This window comes from Aegilops tauschii, chromosome 7 (assembly GCF_002575655.3).
Source record: "Aegilops tauschii subsp. strangulata cultivar AL8/78 chromosome 7, Aet v6.0, whole genome shotgun sequence".
Taxonomy (NCBI): domain Eukaryota; kingdom Viridiplantae; phylum Streptophyta; class Magnoliopsida; order Poales; family Poaceae; genus Aegilops; species Aegilops tauschii.
This window is the reverse complement of record NC_053041.3, coordinates 552941636-552964232: the sequence shown is the minus strand read 5'-3', so window position 1 is coordinate 552964232 and position 22597 is coordinate 552941636.

Here is a 22597-nt window from a genome sequence, read left to right as displayed (position 1 = left end):
AGTACCCGGAGTGCGCCGCTTGCTACTTCGAATCCCTAGGTTTCACGGATCATCAGCAAGGCAAGTAACACTTTGATCATACTTTTCATACCCAGTTTTATTGCATTAGATCAATCCTCAAACACTGCATGATTAGGATCTGATTAAATTGTGGGTTTTGGGAAGTAGATGAGGTAGTACCTATTACCTGTTTTGTATTCAAACCCTTGGGAGTTACTTCTACGTTTGCTTATATTGCTATGCTATGCTCGTAGACGTGGATTGGGTTTGAGTGTATCCATGACAGATGTGAGTTTGTTAGTTAATGGTTCAACTTAAGGTGGCAACTTAAATACACATCTGGGTGGATTGAGGCACCTGGGTATTCCAGCGATTGCCTGTTTTTTTGATGGACCGCCACCCAGGCTCAAAGGGATCATAAGATTATTCATGCTAGAAACTTCCGTGTGCAGCCGCAAGCTATTATGGGCTCTAGCATAGTTGATTAAGTTGTGTGAACTTTTACAGTGGTAGACTAGCAGATGTAGGGGAAGTAGGTGTAACTGTCTACCCGATCGTAAGGTGCTAACGCTTCTGAAAGACTATGTCTCGGTCATCCGTTTCTCAAACACCATGTAGTGCGAGAATCCCAATGGAGGAGATCGAGTCTTGCGGGGAAAAGTGCGCAAACCTCTACAGAGTGTACAATCTAATCATGGTTAGCCGTGTCCCCGGTTATGGACAACTTGAGTATCTAGTACTTGGATTATCATGTGAATCTCATCATGTTACTTTAATTAATTTTATTGGGATTAATGTTGAAACTTAATTGGGATTGAGATGGTGTCACCCATTCTCAATGTTTAACAACCACCATGATAGTTAAAAATTATTCCTTTGCAGTAGGGAAAAATTGGCTTTTCGCAAAACTGTAACCATAGAGCTTTCCACCAGCCAAATATGCATGTAGTATAGCATTATTCTGTTCATTACTCTCTATGTGTTACATTGCCAGTATATTCCATGTGCTGACCCGTTTTCGGGCTGCAACGTTTCATGGTGCAGACTTTTCAGACGACGAGTAAGGTGCCTTAGGTCGTGGTTCTATACTCAGTGATGCCGTTGGAGTTGATGGACTCACTTATCTTCCAAGCCTTCTGCTGTTATCGTTATTAGATGGCCTTAAGCCATATTTATTGTAATAAGTTCTCTTTTGAGACATTCGATGTAATAAGTGTGTGATTGTTACTCTGTTATAAATCCTTCGAAAACTGTGCGTGTCCGCATTACTGATCCAGGGATGACACGGATGCACAGAGACTTGACCGTCTGAGGTTTGGTCGCTACATTTAGAGATCATGTAATAATTGTTTTTTTGTTTTTTGGTTTGTAATTTTATTTGAGTACAAGTCTGTATTAATTGATAAGACTCGGAGAAATTTCATTTGGATTGCTGTGCCAGACCTACAAATATGCCAATCGGGCTGAATGTGCATTCAGCAATAGTAGTAGTACAGATGGACCATAAGTGGCACGCATCGGAAAGGGCCAAGATGCTGGCTAAAAAAAGGATGATCTTGTAGCCAAAAAAAAGTACAGCGGCCTGGCTTATGTATGTTAGTTGATATTATTGATCCATATACTCTATAAGTGTTTATATGTCTGTTAGTTCTGTACATTCTTGGTTGATTGACTCGGTATTTGAATCTTGATACATCGCTTGTGCACATATCTAAATGGGAGTACACATTATGCTGCGTGTGACATTTTTGGACATGAAGTGTTCCAAATATTCGAATTCACCTTAAACTGGAGTCTAGTTTCTGAATTTCAGTATCGGCATTTGTAAACCATATTCATATATGATAGTGGAATACATCTTTGTCGTCCTTTTGAAGATATATAAAAACACATAGAATGATTTATATAGATTCATATAGGAATACAAAATGGATTCGAATTTAGTTGCCAGGGTAAACGTGGATGCTTATTATCCCAAAATTCGAAAGAAGCAGCAAAATGTCCACTCCCACGTCGGCTGCCCGAAGCGAAGTGATTGGGAGATGGAAATTACTGCCTACCCATTACACGGACAATCCATCGGCCCGATTTCCACTGCTCTAAATAGGGGTAGGTTAGTAACTTCAATTAGACGTGACACGACCGCCTCTGAGCTCATTCCGACACGGTGGGCGTCAAACATGGGCGGCAAAACTCATTTGACTCAAGCTTGTCCGAAAGACCTCTGTTTCTCCCTCCATTCCCCATTCATACACGGTGGGCGGCAAAACAAACTCGACTCGGCCGAAATCGATGTAGGCAAATATTTTCAATAGGGGCAGGTTTGTAACTTCACTCAGACGTGACACAACCGCCCTACCTGTCAGCCCCGTTCATACACCGTGGGCGCCAACCATGGGCGCCAACCACCCTCTCCTCGCCCGAAATTGCTCTGGGCAAATATTGGCGAGATGCGAGATTACCGTGCTATCCCCAACCAACGAGACGTCCAAATTTTCAACGGGGCTAAGTTCGTAACTTTCCCATATTTCAGACAGGCGCGTCCCAAAAACATGGTTCCCCGTACCTCTCTCTCCATTTTCCCATTCATACACCGTCTGCGCTAGAACACCCCATCCCCACACCAGCCTCCGTCCGCCCCCCATCCATCGCCGCCGTCCTCCACCACATCCATCACGATCGTCCTCCACCATGCCGGAGCGCCTACCAAGACTGCGTCGTCCACTGCTAGAGATGGATGTTTCTCATCCATGGCGACGGACCAATAGCCTTGCATCGCGTCCTCTCGCTTCATCGGCGCCGTCGTCCTCTTTGCCAGGGCCGCTCACACGACCTTCTCTTCCACCGCAACGGGACTTATCCCCCGATGCACCCGTCTACCGTCACATATCTGCTTCAACGCCATCGACAGCCATCGCACCCCCGATGCCTACACGGCGCCGCAAGAGAGGTGGTACTTCATATCTCCTCAACTTTTTGATCTCAACCAGAAAATAGATCTTAACTCGGTTACTCTACTTTCTTTTCAGCTCTTAGAATTTAGTTCTTAGTTCGAAGCAAACAATGGATGCTAAATATCATTTCTCCGGTTTGCAGCTTCAAATCTGCCATGGCACAGCCATAATACGGTTTAATTGATCATGCTTAGGGTTTAATTGATCGTGTTGGTTCCGTGGTGGTTTCTTTAATAGAAATCGGAGGGGAAACCCTCTTTTGCTAAAAAAATATGCTTAGAGTTTCCCCCTTTCATGATTAGTATACGATCAGAATACGTGCTTCGTGTCATAATAACACTGCTCCACCCATCAAGCTAAACAAGCTTAGTTGTTCAAATATGAATATGATATTATTAAAGTAGAGTTGTTTAATTGGTCAGCTAAATGTTCCTAAATTAGTTTCGAAAATGCATGTTCGCCGCTCGGGTGTGTATCTCTACAGGGTGCCCACGGTGGGCCGGCCCACCCTGGGATTTTGGGTCGTCCCAGGCCCCGATTCCCCTCTATTCTGCTGCGTGCTTCCGATATCTACTCGGCCCCAGCCGCCTGCCTCGCCGGCGAATTGCCGTCCCCGGACGGCATGACTCTAGGAGGAGATGACGGACTAACAGGAGGCCAGGAGCCGCTCGCCCAACAGCGTCACCGCCGCCCGGGCGCGCCGCCGTGCCTACCTTCCCAGTCCGTTCAGGGCTCAGGCGTGCAGCACCCACCAAGCCAACCCGATTTATCCTGAGATACGTCCTCAACACTCAGCAGCCACTCGTCATCACCCATTTTCTAATTGATTAATTACTCATTAGGCATGACTTTCATTAGGGTTTGTTGTGTGCTCAGTGCTACCTACACTTAATGGTTCAGATGTATTTCGGTAATCTTTAGTACCTCTAAAGTTCACAGGGTTTTCAAAATTCCGGCCCTCGGAACAGAAACTAGTCATTTTCGATTGTTGGTCGTAGTGACATTGACCCAGATTACTACTGCAAGCCAGGTTTATTGACAATTTTACTTGTCTTTCTTACTCATTCGATATAATATCCAATTATTCACGTCGATTAGTTGCAAAATAAGTGCTAGACAAACTTCTTCATTCAGATTTTGGACGGTCTCTTACTGTAGTTACAATTCAACATACTTGTCCTAGTAAGCTCACAAGTAAATGATTGATTCACTACATCTATGCTTGCCTTGTCATATTTGTTGTCAATATTCTTTTAGGGTGGACCACCCTGTTTCTAAATACTGGAACCGTAGACATGAGTGAATAGTATTTCTCTATGTGATCTCTTCCATCATGTGTGGGTAATGAACACTGCATTGTATAGAAAGAAAGTGTCATTTCCAGCTTTTACATAGGTTTCAATCTTTTACATGGAATACAATCTGCCTACTTGCTTTGTGTCGCACTACCAACACTCCACCCTTGAAGCTAAACATTACGCCACTCATAATTGCTTAGTTTATTTGTTCAAATACGAATTTCATATGATTCTAATGTTCCTACTTTAGTTTTGAAATTTGTGCCTGCCTGTTATAGAGACATAAGGGGTTTGTATTTCTGTGTGTGGTCTGGTCAGCACGGTTGGGGAGGTGAACTTTGCATATGCAGGGGTTTATAGGGAGACACTCTCCGAGTTGAATCCGCAATGCATTCCATAGATAATCTGACTACTTTTTATGTTTTCATGAATCTTAGATTTTGAACAGCATCATAATGATTATGAGCTTGCGCACATGAAAAGAATAAAGCAGAACAATGCCATGGCTGTCAAACTTGGCATTAAGGGACTGAAATCAAGTCTGGATGCAATGCAATGCAAACGCTCTCCACCTACATATTCATGCTCAGAATATGATCCTAACAGTGATTCTGAGCTAGAGGGAGACCTAAGTCAATGTAGCTCCCTAGTGGAGGAGTCAGAGGAAGATGCCCTATCTCCTTCACCCATCAAGGTACTTGCTCTAACTTTCCAAGGTTACATTGCTCGCACATATCTTGCAACTGATGCTTTGCATTGCTTCTACTTTGTTGAACTGCCATTAGCTTAGTTTACACATCGTGTATGTGAATACACCCTGCCAATCCATTTTCAGTACATATTCCATCTGTCATCATACCATATTTATCCATTCAAATGCTGTTCTTGTGTATCAGACGTTCAAAAGGAAGAGGGCGATTGCTGATCGTGGAGGAGCACAAGCAAAGTACTTGGAAAAGGTAGTGGCACCTGATAAATCAAATAGCCCATTAGGTGTAGTTGCAATATCACCTGACCCACAAAATACCCCAACTCTAGCAAACTCTAGCCCTACTACACTGGTCATTTCTGATGCCCCAACTCAGCAGACCCCAACTGCAGCAAACAGTATGATTATGCCAGTTGACATAGCACCAGCTGTACGACGCAAAACCCCCATTCCAGCAAAGAGTACACCAAATCCAATTGCCAAATCCCTTTTCGAACTAGAGAGAGCCCCAATTGCAGCAAATAGGACCCCTATTCCATTTCTTCCCAGTTTAGAAGACGAAGCTTATGTTGTTGTCAGGAACTTTGTGCGCATCTTTCCTTCATGGAAAGATTATACCGCAGACACAGAACAATTTCCAGTCTTCCTCCGCAACTTACGCGTAAGTAATGTACTAATTTTATTACTGGTCATTACTGCATATGTTTCTGCTGACAGAAAACAAAAGATTTCATTCTTTTAAATAGGCGAGGAGCAAACTGGATTGTGATGACGAGCAAGGGTTGGTTGAGCTTTTCAAGCACTCATTGATGAAGTATCGTTCCTACCTGAGGCAAGCGCACTTCGATGGCAAGCCTCTGAACGAAATTTCTGTAAAGTCTCCGGTGCTACATTTATCCGACGGTGACTGGAATAATCTTGTTACACATTGGTCTCGGCTGCAGCGTAAGGTACTGTCTATGATATCACATCACAATTTGAACTACATTTCTGCATTTGCCTTAATGTCTCACTTGTACGAAAACTGTTAGCAGAAGAACATTCGTTCTCAAGGGACCACGGAATCTCGCAACTATATTGCACACTGCATTGCTCTTGTGAGTACCTCTTGCCCTGTATGACCATACTTACTTTCATAGCTGTTTGATTATGTAGCATCACTGCACAAGTTAGCCTCGTAATCGTCCATTTGGTGGACATTATAAGATCCGTATGGTCTCTTACATAAATTTAGAATCAACACAATGCTTTTGAAGAGGTTTAGCTCTGCAGTCCTCTTGTAAGGACTGAACGTGGTCTATCACTGTCTTACATTAACAGCTACTCCCTCCGTCCCATAATATAAGAACGTTTTGTACAGCACACCAGTGTTCAAAACACTCTTGTATTATGGGAAGAGGGATTGGTTCATTTTGTAACATTCTGCATCTTATCTCCCTCGCCCACCATTTACTAAAAAAGATCATATCTATATTTAATCTTACCAACAAGTAGAATACACAGACAATGCCAGTGCATAAGTGTAGCCCATTGCTCTTGTCAGTACATTTTGTCCTGTAATGCTTGTACTTCCAGGGATTGGTAGTTGATTATGTAGCATCAATCTGCATCTTATCTTCATTATCCTCTATCCCTTCCAGTATTATCATATCTATAATTACTCTCTACAAAATGTAGAGTACATGCAATGCTTATGAAGAAGATTCTGTGCTGAAATTCTTGAGTTATCCTTCCCTTGACATGGAGAAGGGCATTATAAAGCCGGTGTTAACTGTTAATGTAAGTCAGTCCTTCTAAAGCCTTTATCCTCAACTGCTGTTTAATTTGCTCATACTCCCTATCATTTACTGCTGTTTAGTTTGCTGTTTCTACCAAAATGCATGTTCGTAAGAACCGTAAGTTCTAAGTTTTACTTGTAAAACCAAATTCCTTATTCATACCATGCACATTACTTAATACTCCCTATATGTATGCTTGTTTTTGTGGATCTATAATCCAGTGTGTGGTGAAGCAGCCCATGTTTGCACCTTGTCATCTCCTGTTTTATCTTACTGATGTGGCTGATGATATGAACAACATGCCATGCACATTATCCAAAATAGATACAATGATTTTCTTTGCCCTTCATCTATGCTTGTTATGTTGACATGGTAATCCAGTAGTGTGGTGAAGCTCCTCGCATTATGAACAATGCCAAATTATGCTATTGATATTTTGAACTTACTCTTTATTTTCTAATTTGAAATTGGATAGAATTGACAGAACAGTTATCATCTTTGTTTATACACGTGAAAAACCTGTCATCTCTCTGCTTTGTTTCAGGGTGATATGCCTGATGGCATGCACAAGTCTGCTGAAGGCTGTGAGACAAACCCAACATATATTGCAGCAAAGAAGGCAAAACATCTTGAAGATAATGAGACAAACCCAAAGTCTTGTCTTGATGCAGTGTTCAAGTTACTTGGGACTAACAGTCAGACAAGCTCACAAAATTCGTTGTCTGAATCAGTTCGACTTCTTCAGTCCCAAGTTCTAGCAGAAAGGCATTCTGCAACTCAACTTTGACTTGAAGTCCTATGTCTAAGAAAGATTGCGGAGAACACCAATGAGAACCTCATTGCTAAACAGCTACACCTGGAAGCTATGACCGACATGCTAGGCCAGTCTCACAGCCTTGCTCAGCAGCTTGCGCAGTAGTTCCCCCGCAAGGCTAACCTTTCTTGAACTGTCTTGGAAGTGGTCTCGGTTCAGTATTATTTTGTTATGCTGCAATGGTGCCCAGTTTTTGTAATCTGCTTCTTCGTTGCGCTTTATGATCACTGGTGGTGAACTTCGATGCCCAGTGGATGTAATATACCTTAAATCCTTTATTGTATAGTGTAGGTTTATTCTTAGTTACTATGCCATAATTTCTTTATTGTATAGAGTAGGTTTGTTCTTAATTCCTACTAGTTACTGCCATCATTCGCTATCTGAAAAAAAAATCAGATGTAGTCGACCGGACCGAAACATTCGACTCTAACGGGCCAGGTTTTTAGCGGGCCACAATTGGGCCGGCCTGCGTCTTTCTTGGGCCCAAATGATTGGGGCCTTCACACATTGCGCCAGGCCCAAACTTACACCGGCCTATATTTTAGTTGGGCCTTTTGTCGACCCAGCGCTTAGTTTGGCCCAGGTAGCGTTGGGCCATTAACAGGCTGAATATTGTACTGGCCTGTTACGGCCGAGATGAAACCACGGGCCTTTAGCAGGCCAAAATGCATGTTGGGCCTCAATTTTCACTAGTCTTCGACGGGCCTTCAGCAGGCCGAAATGTAGACCGGGCCGTTTTGGGCCCAGTTAGCTCACGGGTCGTTACCAGGCCAAAACATATCTCGGGCCTTAGTTGGACCACAGATATCATGGGCCTTTAAGAGGCCGAAAGCTTAGCACAGGCATCAACGGGCCGAATTACGCGACAGGCCTTTAACAGGCCCAAAGTCACGTTGGGCTTAACTGTTGCCACCTTTAGGACGGGCCGTTAGTGGGCCCAATGTCCCGTCGGACCATATATGGCCCATGGGCAGCATGGGCCATTCCCAGGCCGAAAGTCACATCGGGCTGAAATGGGCCCATGTCTACATCAGGCCTCTAACAGGCCGAAAGTCACTGGGCTGTAGTTGGGCCCAAATATTCGGTGAACAATTAACGGGCCAGATCTGGCTTCGGGCCGCAAATGGGCCCAAATATTGGGCGAACAATTAACGGGCCAGATCTGGCTTCGGGCCGTAAATGGGCCCAAATATTGGGTGAACAATTAATGGGCAAGATCTGGCTTCGGGCCGTAAATGGGCCTTTATTAAGCAGGCTGTTATTGGGCTAGCCCACTAGTACCTGATTAAGTTCTATGGGCCTTTGACTGGGCCGGCCTTTTTAACCTATATGGGCCTCTGTTGGGCCCAGCCACGTGTCGACGTATCATAGGCATGTCTTCTCCAATGGACGGGCGACATCTGGCCCACTGATGAGCTGACAGGTGTTCCCTTCGGCCAATCAGAATTTTACACATGGAAATTTCCCATTGGTCAGGCCTGTTAACGGGTTATCGGATCCAAAATCCGACCCGATAGCTTAACGGCGTTCCGTTATGGTGGATGCCATGTGTCGGTCACCCTTGATGAAAGCACTTCTGTGACGCGCGATTTATCGTCATGGAAGTGGACACTTCCGTGATGATAATTTTGGTAATGTCATGGAACACTTCTACGACAGCACAGGTATGACTATCTTGATTCTGTCATAAAATCGTCATGGATGTACATGCATGACAAAAAACGCGACCTACTGTGACAAACACGTATCATCACGAAAGTGTATTTTTTTGTAGTGTGGGTCCCAGCAGTCAGGGGGGAAACATTTTTTCGTGAAATACGGTGGCCCGTCCGGTGGGTCCCTGCTGTCAGGTGGAGGAATCATTTTTTTCCACGTAATAAGGAGGCACTTTCTTGCTGCGGCTGTGGACCCAGCTGTCAGACTCTCCACGTACAGTCCATGTCCGATGGAAGCCGTTCCTTGACCACGTTGACCGCGCCGCGCCGAGAGCACCAGGGCGGTGGACGACGGCGAGGCCTAGGAAGGGGACGACGCGGAGCCGGGGAAGACGCACCTATTATGGCATTTCCATAGCCATTCCGAGATATATTGTCATGCAACTTACCACCGTTCCGTTTACTAAGACACGCTTCATCATTGTCATATTGCTTTGCGTGATCATGTAGTTGACATCGTATTTGTGGCAAAGCCACCGTTCATAATTCTTTCATACATGTCACTCTTGATTCATTGCATATCCCGGTAATCCGCCGAAGGCATTCACCTAGAGTCATATTTTTGTTCTAAGTATTGAGTTGTAATTGTTGAGTTGTAAGTAAATAAAAGTGTGATGATCATCATTATTAGAGCATTGTCCCAAGTGAGGAAAGGATGATGGAGACTATGATTCCCCCACAAGTCGGGATGAGACTCCGGACGAAAAAAAAGAAAAAAAAGAGGCCATAAAAAAAAGAAAAGGCCCAAATAAAAAAATGAGAGAAAAAGAGAGAAGGGACAATGTTACTATCCTTTTACCACACTTGTGCTTCAAAGTAGCACCATGATCTTCATGATAGAGAGTCTCCTATGATATCACTTTCATATACTAGTGGGAATTTTTCATTATAGAACTTGGCTTCTATATTCTAATGATGGGCTTCCTCAAAATGCCCTAGGTCTTCGTGAGCAAGCGAGTTGGATGCACACCCACTTAGTTTCTTTTGTTGAGCTTTCATATATTTATAGCTCTAGTGCATCTGTTGCATGGCAATCCCAACTCACTCACATTGATATCTATTGATGGGCATCTCGATAGCCCGTTGATACGCCTAGTTGATGTGAGACTATCTTCTCCTTTTTGTCTTCTCCACAACCACCATTCTATTCCACATATAGTACTATGTCCATGGCTCACGCTCATGTATTGCGTGAAAGATTGAAAAAGTTTGAGAACACCAAAAGTATGAAACAATTGCTTGGCTTGTCATCGGGGTTGTGCATGATTTAAATACTTTGTGTGGTGAAGGTACAGCATAGCCAGACTATATGATTTTGTAGGGATAACTTTCTTTGGCCATGTTATTTTGAGAAGACATAATTGCTTGGTTAGTATGCTTGAAGTATTATTATTTTTATGTCAATATTAAACTTTTATCTTGAATCTTTCGGATCTGAATATTCATACCACAATTAAGAGAATTACATTGAAAATTATGCTAAGTAAGCATTCCACATCAAAAATTATGTTTTTATCATTTACCTACTCGAGGACGAGCAGGAATTAAGCTTGGGGACGCTTGATACGTCTCCAACGTATCTATAATTTTTTATTGTTCCATGCTATATTATATTCTGTTTTGGATGATTAACGGGCTTTATTATATACTTTTATATTATTTTTGGGACTAACCTATTAACCGGAGGCCCAGCCCGAATTGCTTTTTTTGCCTATTTCAGTGTTTCGCAGAAAAAGTATATCAAACGGAGTCCAAACGAAATGAAACCTTCGGGAACGAGATTTTCGGAACGAACGTGATCCAGAGGATTTGGAGTCTACGTCAAGAAATCAACCAGGAGAGCGCGAGGCAGGGGCCGCGCCTAACCCCCTAGGCGCGCCCTCCACCCTTGTGGGGCCCATGTTGCTCCACCAACGTACTTCTTCCTCCTATATATACCAACGTACCCCCAAACTATCAGATACGGGGCCAAAAACCTAATTCCACCGCCACAACCTTCTGTACCCATGAGATCCCATCTTGGGGCCTTTTCCGGCGCTCCGCCGGAGGGGGCATTGATCACAGAGGGCTTCTACATCAACACCATAGCCTCTCCGATGATGTGTGAGTAGTTTACCTCAGACCTTTGGGTCCATAGTTATTAGCTAGATGGCTTCTTCTCTCTCTCTTTGGATCTCAATACAAAGTTCTCCACGATTCTTGTGGAGATCTATTCGATGTAATCTTCTTTTGCGGTGTGTTTGTTGAGACCGATGAATTGTGGGTTTATGATCAAGTTTATCTATGAACAATATTTGAACCTCCTCTGAATTCTTTTATGTATGGTTTGTTATCTTTTCAAGTCTCTTTGAATTATCATTTTGGGTTGGCCTACTAGATTGATCTTTCTTGCAATGGGAGAAGTGCTTAGCTTTGGGTTCAATCTTGCGGTGTCCTTTCCCAGTGACAGTAGGGGCAGCAAGGCACGTACTGTATTGTTGCCATCGAGGATAAAAAGATGGGGTTTATATCATATTGCATGAGTTTATCCCTCTACATCATGTCATCTTACTTAAAGCATTACTCTGTTCTTATGAACTTAATACTCTAGATGCATGCTGGATAGCGGTCGATGTGTGGAGTAATAGTAGTAGATGCAGGCAGGAGTCGGTCTACTTGTCGCGGACGTGATGCCTATATACATGATCATACCTAGATATTCTCATAACTATGCTCAGTTCCCTCAATTGCTCAACAGTAATTTGTTCACCCACTGTAATACTTATGCTCTTGAGAGAAGCCACTAGTGAAACCTATGGCCCCCGGGTCTATTTTCCATCATATTAATCTTCCAACACTTAGCTATTTCTATTGCCTTTTATTGTACTTTGCATCTTTATCATAAAAATATCAAAAATATTATCTTATCATATCTATCAGATCTCACTCTCGTAAGTGACCGTTGAGGGATTGACAACCCCTTTATTGTGTTGGTTGCGAGGTTCTTGTTTGTTTGTGTAGGTGTGAGGGACTCGTGCGTGATCTCCTACTGGATTGATACGTTGGTTCTCAAAAACTGAGGGAAATACTTACGGTCCTTTACTGCATCACCCTTTCCTCTTTAAGGGAAAACCAACGCGGTGCTGAAGAGGTAGCAAGAAGGATTCCTGGCGCTGTTGCCGGGAAGATTCACGCCAAGTCAAGACATACCAAGTACCTATCACAAACTCTTATCCCTCGCATTACATTATTTGCCATTTGCCTCTCGTTTTCCTCTCCCCCCACTTCACCCTTGCCGTTTTATTCGCCTTCTTCTCGTATGTCTTTTTGTTTATGTTTCCACGTGCCTTCTATTTGCTTGCATCTTTGCTTGCTAGAAATCTATTGATATGGATCCACTTAAAGTGTTCTACTTGGATCATCTTCGATCCTTATGCGCTCATGCTGAAACCCCAACTAGCCTAGTTGATGGGAAATCTCTAGATGAGCATGCTCATTTTGTGCGTCACCATTTGTCTGAAAAAGGGAAACTCTTATGGAATCAAATAAACAAATTGCTGTGTTATGCTTGGAATCTTTGTGAAATTTGTGATATTACTTGTTGCTCTAAGAACCCTAAAAAACACCTTCCCTACCTATATGAGTTTAACGAAAATAAAATCTTATCATCTTATGCAAAGGGTGTTTATAGCTACTATGATATCAAACAAATTGAAGAATTTGTTTCTTTTAAGGGTTCTTATGAATTTGTTGCTTTCCAGAAGTTGACTCTTTACGAATCTAAAAATCTTGACATACTTGAATATTGCTATGAAAACTATGCTCATAATGTCTATGTCAAAGAATTTATTGAAAGAATGACCGTTTCTTCTAAAGAAAATAATGATATGCACGAATCTATAGATAATTATGATTCCGATGATTTGATTGAAATATCCCTTGATGAGCATGATGCTTGCTATCCTTGTGGCCATGATGCCAATATTTATGAAGATGAATTTGCTATAGTTCCTTACGTTAAACATGAGATCGTTGCTATTGCACCCATACTTGGTAGTTCCTTCAATGAAAAGCATGATTGCGGACAGTTACAGATTTGAGGCTTTCCTAAAAAAAGGTTGATCTGCGCCTAGAGCGGAAGATGGCGACTCCCACCTCTCCACCGCCACCCTAACCCTAGCCACCCCACATCGCCGGCGATCCCCACATCCCTCCGTGGGTTTTGGCATCTGATCGGCTCATCTTTCCCGGCGTCTCTTCCTCTCGCCTCTGGTTGTCTTCTTCCTCATGGCGGTTCAAGCTGCGCTCTCCTTGGGATTGGATTTCTCCCCGGGGATGAAGTTGGCGTCCGAGATCCAACGCACCTTCAACAGATCGCTGCACCCAACAGAAGACACGGGCCATTTCATTATGGTCGTCTCTTTTGCACGACACACCTTCCGGCTTGATGAGGAAACTGTGGGGTTCGCTCTTGAGGCGGCCATCGGAGGTTATTGCTCCCACCTCAAGGTATCTTTTCTTCACCATGGCGTCTACTCTTTCAACGTTTCTTGCAAGGAGGTGGGTTTTTTCATTCTGCACCAGCGGAGTTTTGTCTGTGATCAGTTCAAGTGTTTTTTCCACCTCTGGGGTCATGGTGGCCCGGATTGGCAGAAGGAATTTCGTCTTTGGCAATCTGAATGCCAAGAGGAATGGGTTTTAGTCAGCCCCTCTAAGAGGAGAGCTCGCATTGGTTTAGAGGCCATGAAATTTCCTCCGGCCAAATCTTCTCTCCGTGCTCGCGCGGCCAGATCTCTTCCTAAGAAACATGCTACGTTTGCAACGTTCATGCAGTACCCAGTGCGTAAGGGCTATAGCTATGGCCCGTCTACCGATGAGGTGGCCACGGTCCGAGTAGCGGGCTACCGTGTCTCGTCTCATGAGGATGCGGATGATCTTTCTCCGGCGACCACCCCACCGCCGGCAAGGCTAGTGATTCAGTTTGGAACAATCCCGCCTTCCCCGGAGGGTTTATCTCCTACCCGTTTAAACCCTGGAACCTCGGGTGGCCATTTAGTTTTCACATTGGAAGGTTTGGATTCCACTGTACCCGCTCAACCGCCTCTACCAGGCCATGTTCCTCAGTTGGGCTCCAGGGTGCAGCCCATATGCCTGTCAGATGATGAGAGTGGCAGCCCTTCACCTATGGCCTCTAGTGCTTCGTCCCCTGAGGATATTATCCGAGACCTGCAAAGTTTTGATGTTATGATTGAAGATATGGCTGCGAGCTATTGGGACTGTCAGCATTGCTTGGCTATGCGCCACACATCAGAGACATGCACGAATCCGGTCCGGTGCCGTAATTGTTTTCGTTCGGGACACGTTAAAAAAAATTGCACTGGCAAGCCGCCTGACTTATCCATCTGGGTGCCTAAAGTCCCATCGCCGGGTTTTGGGAAGCGGGACCAAACAGAGGATTCTCCCCCTGCCTCTCCAGTTTCCCGAGACCAAACGCCTCCGGAGAAAACCCCATCTGCTTCTCCGCCGCCACCATCGCCGCCGGACTGCCCTCACGAGCACGCCCACGCTTCCCCAGCTCTGGTCCGGCTCCTGCTCTGCAGCCTTCAATGGCGGTGTTTGAGATTGACCCGCATCGCTTTATCCCTGCGGGCTTCGACATTGAAGATGGCGGAGCAGATCGTCTACCTCGCACCTTCTACACGCTGGCCGTCCCGCCGCCCCGAGCGCATGAGCAGTACATGGTGGCCATTGTGGAGCTGATCCCGCCTCCAGAGCTAGTTGGGGTCCGTCGTCAGCAGGTTCTTGATTTTCTAGTTCAAGTGATGCATGTTCCAGTTCTTTCTGCTCAGACTTGGTATCAAGGAGTTGGTATGTTCGAGATGGAAGATCCAGTTGTCTGGGGCTCTTTTACTCTGCATCCACCATTTCCCTTAGGGCTTGATGATGATGGCAACGAGTTTTTGTCCGTTTTATTCCGCATAATCAGGGTGAAGGATTTCGTGCTATTCATGGTCAGCGAACGGGGTGGTTGATGTTCATCGGCATCCCTTTAGACTACAGGAATACGCAGTGCATTGCTGATATGGTTGGCTCTTTTGGGCAGTTCCACTACTGGAATAGTACTGACCGGCGCAAGGTTCGAGCTTTGGTCCGTGCCTCGTTCCCCGACAATGCGCTAGTTCCTCGTTCGGTCACCTTTCGGGAATTTGCCAATTGGGGGGATGTCATGGTTTCTTGGTCTGCTGGTTGCTATATACTGTCAGGGGAATTCGCTGGTGCCATGATCCCAGCGGATGAGGACCCAATGCCTCTAAATGGGAATCCCCACCCGTTGCCTGGAGTTCAAGTGCCGCAGCCATTTTGGGCAATGCCTCCATACCCTGCTTTGGGATGGAACGATGTTCCTCCGGGCCCTCCTCAAGGGCAGAATGAGGGGGCGGGCTGGGCTGACAATGTGCCGCAAGGAGCAGGATGGGGCCCATGGGAGGAGCAGATTCAGCCTGACCATCAGCAGCAGCATCAAGAGGTCCAACCTGTCCAAGACCAGGATTCTATGATTCTGAACCCATCTGTGGATTCTTCTGACGATGAGGATATGGCTGAGGTCCAGCAGCCTCTACAAGCCCCACCAATTGTGCAGCTGGAGCCGATTCATCTTGGCCTGGTCCGGGTTTTTTATGTGCCAGTTCTGCCGCCGGCTATGATCTGGGAGAGATCTTTCAAGACTTTGTTACCTGAATTCTTCATCAAGGATATACCAGCTTGCCTCCCTAGTTCTTCTGCGCTGTTGCTACAAATCAAATTTGGGTATGCCGATCTGCAAGCGAAGTATCAGCTTTTTTCTGCTCCGCCTGATGTCTCCGTTCCTGGACCCAGCTCCTCGGTGGTCATTGAGGAGTTGGCACCTGAAGATCACTCGTGCTCCACTTACCAGGTCTCTCAAGAGGACTTTCAGTTTTCTTCGGTTACACCTTCTCCGCTGGGCAAGCGACCACGTCAGTCTGCACGCTCAAGGCGCTCTATCACGCTTGTGGAGCCAGTTTTCGACTTCTCCACTAGACGCATGACGCGCAGTGCTGCCAAGAGGACAGGCATGAAGCCCGTCTCTGCCATTCCTCCGAGGTCTGCCCCCCAGCGTCGCCCGAAGGCCAAGAAGCTTCGACTTGAGGATGAGCCCAGCATGCTCCCTCTCCCACCTCCGACGCCTATTCCGACGCTGCAGGCCATTGGAGTGGCTTTGGGCATCGATCCAGCTGAGTTATCAGTGGAGAAGCTTATGGCTTCTCCCAATCCTGCTGAAGAAGGTGATGGTTCACATGATGCTTGACGGCCCACGAAGATTCCAGGCGAGTTGGGCGCTTTTGCTTTTGTGCCCATTTTTTGTTTTTAGTGATTGTCTGCAACACATGGTTACTGTTATTGCCACCTATGTTCCGTTTATGTCCATACTGTTAAGCAGCTGGATCTGCAACTATACCCCTGCGTTGTTTTTCTATGGATAATTGCTATTTTCGCAACTGGAATGTGCTCTGTTGGAATGTGCGGGGGCTCAATTCTGAGGCTCGACAGCGTGATCTACGTGCCAAGATTGAGGAGAGCAGATGTTCTGTTATTTGTCTGCAAGAAACTAAATGTGAGAGCTTTGATATCCGTACGATTAGATCCTTCTGCCCTAGGCGGTTTGATCAATTTGCGTTCTCCCCTTCTGTTGGAGCCTCTGGCGGGATCCTCGTTGTTTGGAACTCCTCGATCTTTCATGGTCAGCTTGTGGATATTCAGAGGTTTGGTGTTATCGTCTCTTTCCAGTCGTTGCAGAATTTTGAAAAATGGACCCTAACCTCTGTCTATGGGCCATGTGAGGGCCAGCCTAGGGATGATTTTGTTAGTTGGCTTTATCACCTACAAATCCCCCCGGATGAAAATTGGCTCTTGTTAGGGGACTTTAATTTCATCAGATCTTTGGAGAACCGAAACCTTCCAGGTGGTGATACCAATGACATCTTTCTATTCAACGAAATAATTGGTCACCTGGGTCTTTTGGAGCTGCCCTTGAAGGGCCGGAGCTTTACCTGGTCTAATATGCAGCAGAACCCCCTGCTTGAGCAACTCGATTGGTTCTTCACTACTGCTAATTGGATTTCACACTACCCAAACACCGTGGTTACACCACTAGCCAGAACTTCCTCCGACCTTGTGCCTTGTGTGGTGTCCATTGACACTACCATTCCTGCGGCCAAGATTTTTCGGTTTGAAAATTTCTGGTTGGATATGCCGGGGTTCATGGATTGTGTCTCCAAGTCCTGGAATGCACCTGTTTTCTCTGATCTTTCTGCTTCCGCAGTTATCACAAGGAAATTTAAGCGACTGCGGTACGATTTGAAAATTTGGAGCAAAAAATTATCGTACATCAAAAAGCTTACTGTTGATTGTTCAAAGGTGATTCTGCACTTTGATCAGCTGGAGGAAGTGCGACCTTTAACACGGCCGGAATTCAACTTCCGGAAACTCGTGAAGTTTCACTATGAACATCTGTTAAAAATTCACTATATATATTGGAAGCAGCGGTGCACTATTAGGTACATCAAGGTTGGTGAGGAGAATTCAAAAAAATTTCATGCCATGGCCTCCGAGCGTATGAGGAGAAACTCCATCTCCAGTCTCAAAACCAGCTCCATGCTTGATCCAGTGACTGATCATACTTAGATGGCGGGAATCCTTTGGGCCTCTTTCAAATCTAGGATGGGCCAGGCCCAAGGGATCTCTATGGGCTTTGATTTGAATCATTTAATCCAACCCATCCCGGGGCTGGAGGAGTTATCCTTGCCTTTTTCTGATGAAGAAATTCACAAAGTTTTGAAGGATTTGCCGGCGGATCGGGCACCTGGCCCAGATGGCTTTAATGGGATGTTCGTCAAGCGCTGTTGGCCTATAATTCAGGGGGATTTCTTGAGGATGATTCGGGCTTTTTATGAGGGGAAGCTTTCGTTGGAAAATATCAACTCCTCCCTCATTACGCTCATACCCAAAATCATGTCACCAGAAGGGCCGGATGATTTTCGGCCAATTTCCCTAACCAACACATGTCTTAAATTCCTCACAAAATTACTGGCCAACAGATTGCAGCGGGTGATCCTTAAGTGCATCCACAAAAATCAGTATGGGTTCCTCAAGGGTTGGTCGATTCAGGATTGTCTGGCCTCGAGCTTTGAGTATATTCATCAATGTAAGCAATCCAAGTGTCCAATCGTAATCCTTAAGTTGGACTTTGCTAAGGCCTTTGACACAGTTGAGCATGAGGTTATTCTTCAGATGTTGCAGCATAAAGGATTTGATGCCAAATGGGTGCTTTGGGTTAAACAACTGTTGTCTACAGGTTCTTCGTCTGTGCTGTTAAATGGCATCCCTGGAAAGGAATTCTTGTGTAAGTGTGGTGTCAGGCAGGGTGATCCACTCTCTCCTCTCTTGTTCGTCATCGCAGCCGACCTGTTGCAATCTGTGGTCAATCAAATGCTAGCGTCGGGCACACTCTCTTTGCCTCTTCAGACACATGACAGGGATTTTCCCATCATTCAATATGCAGATGACACGATCCTATTTCTTGCGGCTAAGGATGATGAGCTTGTTGCCCTCAAGAATATGCTGCTTACATTTCAACAATCCACTGGTTTAAAGGTTAACTTTGCTAAATCCTCAATGATTCCACTCAATATGACTACCGAGGAGGCTGACAGACTGGCTGCTATTCTCGGTTGTAAAATTGGCCAGCTTCCATTTACTTATCTTGGATTGCCTTTGGGATCTACGAGGCCAAGGATCATTGACCTCATGCCCTTAGTTGACAGTCTTGAAAGGAGATTAACTGCAAGCTCTTCTATGCTGAATCAAGGTTCTCGATTACAACTTCTCACCTCTGTCCTGACCTCTCTGCCAATATACTTTCTGTGTAGCCTCCATATCCCAGCCGGGATCATTAAGCAACTGGACAGGATCTTCAGGCAATGCCTTTGGAGGGGTAATAGTGATGTTCCAAAACAGTCCCTGGCTGCTTGGGCATTATTAATCTGAACATCCAGAACAAAGGACTGCTTCTCAAGCATCTACACAAATTCTATAACAAGGTTGATGTTCCTTGGGTGACCCTGATATGGAATAGTTACTATGATCATGGGGTCCCATAGGCAACAGCTACTGCTGGATCTTTCTGGTGGAGAGATATTCTGAAGCTGCATGAGGCTTACACTGCTATTGCTTCAGTTCACATCAACATTGGTGATTCTTCTTTTTTCTGGACTAATTCCTGGCACATTGGGGGCTCTGCTAGACCCCTCTGTTGGAGGTTGCCAAGGTTGTTTTCTTTTGTCAATAATGACAGGATCTCTGTGAGGGAATTTCTCCAATCCCAGGATCTCTTTTCCATGTTTTATCTGCCTCTTTCTCAGGAAGCTGCTGCTGAGTTGCACATATTGGAAAATTGGATCATGCAGTTAGACAGAGACCCCACCATAACTGATGTTTGGATATGGCCTGGTCAATCAGGAGGGTATACTGCAAAAAGTTTTTATAGGATCATGCACTCCCACTTGCCTACAATACAACCCTGTAAATGGCTTTGGCAGAGTAAATGCACCATGAAGATCAAGGTGTTTGGCTGGCTTTTGTTCTTTGACAGACTTAACACCAAGGATATGCTGGTTAGGAGACACTGGAGCTCGAATCAGGATGACAATCTTTGCCTCATCTGCAGTGAGTTGGCGTATGAGAATAGGATACATCTATTTTTTAACTGCACCTTCAGCTGTAGAATCTGGAACTATTTGGGTATTGATTGGTCTGGAGGTTCAGATATCCTGCAATGTCTCCTGCACGCCAGGTCTAACTTCACACACCCTTTCTTCGTTGAAGTTATACTAACAGCAGCATGGAATATTTGGATTAGGCGAAATGGCAGAATTTTCAGAGCTGAGAGAGCTACTTTCAGTGCTTGGAAGTGTAATTTCATCCATGATATTTCTTTGCTTGCTCACAGGGTGAAGGACTGTAACAAGCCAAAGCTTTTGGCTTGGATTGCTTCTTTGTTGTAAAGCAAGTACAATTAGTTTGCAAATAGGTAGACTCTTTCCCCTTTTGTTTTCCTTCTTTGTATAGTCTGTTTTACTTGTACAGTGGTTCTTTATATAATAAAGGGCTGTGGGGCTTTGCCTCGCAGTAAATATTCAAAAAAAACATGATTGCAATAATTTTACTATAAATTTTCTTCATGTCAATTGTGCTAATAATATGCAAAACCCTAAGCTTGGGGATGCTAGTTTTGCAATGTCTACTACTTGTTGCAATGATCATGATTGGGGTGATTCTTCTTATGATCTTGAAAATTTATTTAAGCCCCATGATGAATATGAGATTGATAATAATGTTTGCAATAGTATTGAAAGTGGGTTTGGAAGAGTGTCAACTTTAGATCCCACATATTTGAATTTTGATCAATCTTATGAAGTTTTTGATAAAAGTGTGTTTGGAGAGGTCATGACTTTAGCTAATGTTAATCCCACTATTTTGGAAGAGTGTCAACTTTGCATACATGCGGATCATGTTAAGCATATGTTTTGTGATAGCTATATTGTTGAATTTTCTTATGATCCTACATGTAATTATTATGAGAGAGGAAAATATGGCTGTAGAAATTTTCATGTTGCTAAATTACCTCTCGTCATGTTGAGATTGCTATTGTTTCTTTCCACTTCCTTGCATATGCTAGTTTTTGCTTGTTTTGACAATTTGTTTGCCTATAAGATGCCTATGCATAGGAAGTATGTTAGACTTAGATGTGTTTTGTCACGTGTTTTATGATGCTCTGTTTGTGCTTCAATTCTTGTCCTTCATGTGAGCATCATTAAATTTATCAATGCCTAGCTAAGGGCGTTAAACGATAGCGCTTGTTGGGAGGCAACCCAATTTTATTTTAGTTTTTTGTTTTTTGCTTCTGTTTAGGAATAAATATTTGATCTAGCCTCTGGTTAGACTTGTTTTTGTGTTTTAATTAGTGTTTGTGCCAAGTTAAACCTATAGGATCTTCTTGGATGATAGTTACTTGATCTTGCTGAAAATTCCAGAAACTTTCTGTTCACGAAAACAATTGTTAAAAATCACCAGAACATTATAAAATATTGATTCCAATTGCTGATGATCAATAAACAAATTGTCTAGGTCTTCCTATTTTGGTAAATGTTTTTGAGTTCCAGAAGTTTGCGTTAGTTACAGATTACTACAGACTGTTCTTTTTTTGACAGATTCTGTTTTTCGTGTGTTGTTTGCTTATTTTGATGAATCAATGGCTAATAAAATAGTTTATAAACCATAGAGAAGATGGAATACAGTAGGTTTAACACCAATATAAATAAAGAATGAGTTCATTACAGTACCTTGAAGTGGTGTTTTGTTTTCTTTCGCTAACGGAGCTCACGAGATTTTCTGTTAAGTTTTGTGTTGTGAAGTTTTCAAGTTTTGGGTAAAAGATTTGATGGATTATGGAACAAGGAGTGGCAAGAGCCTAAGCTTGGGGATTCCCCGGAAGGCATCCCCTCTTTCGTCTACTTCCATCGGTAACTTTACTTGGAGCTATATTTTTATTCACCACATGATAAGTGTTTTGCTTGGAGCATCTTGTATGATTTGAGTCTTTGCTTTTTAGTTTACCACAATCATCCTTGTTGTACACACCTTTTGAGAGAGACACACCTGATTCGGAATTTATTAGAATACTCTATGTGCTTCACTTATACTTTTTGAGCTATATAGTTTTTGCTCTATTGCTTCACTTATATCTTTTAGAGCACGGTGGTGGATTTGTTTTATAGAAACTATTGTTCTCTCATGCTTCATTTATATTATTTTGAGAGTCCTACAAAACAGCATGGTAATTTGCTTAAATCGGAAAATTAATCCTAAAGTAATAGGCATCCAGGACTAGTAAAAAAATTCCTTATGAGTGTGTTGAATACTATGAGAAGTTTGATGCTTGATAATTGTTTTGAGATATGAAGATGGTGATATTAGAGTTATGCTAGTTGACTAGTTGTGGATTTGAGGAATACTTGCGTTAAAGTTTGTGATTCCCGTAGCATGCACGTATGGTGAACTGTTATGTGATGAAGTCGGAGCATGATTTATTTATTGATTGTCTTCCTTATTAGTGGCGGTCGGGGATGAGCGATGGTCTTTTCCTACCAATCTATCCCCCTAGGAGCATGCGCGTAATACTTTGCTTTGATAACTTGTAGATTTTTGCAATAAGTATATGAGTTCTTTATGAATAATGTTGAGTCCATGGATTATACGCACTCTCTTCCTTCC